Here is a 2,065-nt window from a genome sequence, read left to right as displayed (position 1 = left end):
TCCCAAGATCTAGGTTTAAAAGGGACAACATAGATGTGAAATACTCGTTAGTAACACTGAAAGAGTTATTCTCTTACCCATTCCTAAGTATCAGTGTTGTCTGTCAGGTGATAGGATAAGCGATGCTTTTAATGATGTCTATATTCTTGTGTAAACAAGTGGGGTACGTCAGGGTACTCTTCATAGGACATCACCTATGTAAGTGTAGAACTGATGTCGGTTCTATGAGAACGTCTTAAGGCGGAATTCTCTAAAGCACTCATGAATCCAGGAGCTATCCAGGGCCGAAAAGGCCACAACCAAAGAATCAAATATGTACGGAAGAAGTTGTGTGTTGGTTATTGTATCGACTTACTGCGAAAATTGAATAGTTCAAGACACCATATGTTCACTAATCAATTAGTAAGTCCTGTAGTCATACACTAAGGAAGGTTCAAAGCCAAAAACCACCTCTCCTAATGCAGCAACTTCCATATGAACTCTCTTAGTCTGTATGCATTGTCAGTTTGCATAGTCTTCATATAGAATAAATTTTAATTCATGTGGGGGATTGTTGGCAATTTGAACCATTGCCTTGGTTGAACTAAAATTAGGAGAGACACATCCCTAGGATTATGTCTCTCCATCATCTATATATACATAGTTCAGATTTCATTTTAAAAATATAGAAAAATCAATTAGTTTTCTGAGTTTAGAGTTTGCATTAGAAGTCTAAGAAGTTAAGAGAGTTCTCTACTTATTTGGTTCGAAGTTTCTTGAAGAACGAAGTGCTGCGCTTCAAGAAGGTAAGACTGTTTTATCCTGGGAGACGATTCGTATATACAATCCGGCTTAGCACCATTGCGGGACGAATAACGTCTTAAGGAGAGAGTATCCAATACTCGACTCGGTCATAAAAGTATTTACTTATTTGCTTCTATAATTTGTGGAGCGGAATCATTATCGAATTGTGTATTCGAGAAGGACAATCAAACTAATTAGTCCAACGCCTGCAATATAATGGTAGAAGTGAGCTGCAAATTGCTTGAGTTCAGAGTTGTTTACAACAGGTGCGGAGGAACGCCAATCCTCGATAGAAGCTTGGTTTGTGATATCTCCCACTCCAAAAGGCCGTCATAACTTTCCTTCTAGCCCTTTAACACACTGAGATTGTTGTTGAATTAACAAATTGTCGTAACTTTCCTTCTAACCCTTCAACACTTTGAGGTTGTTGTTGAATTAACAAATTGTCACTTTTAGAAGATGAATTGATATCTAGAAGGACCAAAACCAAGTTTTTCTTGCCTGAATAAAACACCACATCCGTCTAACCCGCATCATCTTGAGATTTCACCCACAGCATCTTGAAATTTCAGCCCTAAATATGACCTAATACAATCTTTGTGTTTGGAAGATGACCTAATACTAACTCAAACCCTACATTAAATTGGAAGCACTAAATCAATTTTCTATATTTGAAACAGAGGGAGAGAGACAGAGAGAAAGAAATACCTGCAGGGAGAGCATGAGAGAGGCTGAGGAAGATGGGAGAAGGTGATGAGAACTTGCTGTATACCCAAGTCAAGGTTAGTAGCTTCATGTTTACTCTCTCTCTCTCTAAGCTAGCCACAACATGGAGCTTTCCCCATCTCTTTATCTCTCTAAAACTTTTTTGGGGGTCTGAATCTTATCTCTCAAGAGATAAAATTGAGTGAACACTATTCTTTGCATTAGGTTGATTGGTTTTTCTAACTGATCTTTCTCTCCATTATTTTTATCTTTCTCTGAAGAGGCATACCATTTCTGTTCGATAGAGAGAATGAGAGATAGTGTGAGAGAAAGAAGAGAGAGGCGGGCAGAAGCTGCGTGAGAGAGAAAAGGTGTTTGAAAAGTTGAGAATGAGGGGAAAGGATAAATTTGGGGGGAGAAGTGCTTTCAAAAATGGCATAGGAAAAGTGCTTTCAAAAATGGCATATTTCCCAAGATGCTCTACCTTTAGATTTAAGCCATTGGATGGTCTCTCATGTGATTTTAAGCCATTAGATGTTTGGAGAATAAATCTTAGAGATAAATTTGTGTAGTGAAA

Source organism: Eschscholzia californica, unplaced genomic scaffold (genome assembly GCF_041429995.1).
Source record: "Eschscholzia californica isolate CP2 unplaced genomic scaffold, dmEscCali1.0.p SCAF_5, whole genome shotgun sequence".
Classification (NCBI taxonomy): domain Eukaryota; kingdom Viridiplantae; phylum Streptophyta; class Magnoliopsida; order Ranunculales; family Papaveraceae; genus Eschscholzia; species Eschscholzia californica.
The sequence above is the reverse complement of the archived record's forward strand: the minus strand, read 5'-3'. Positions refer to the sequence as shown.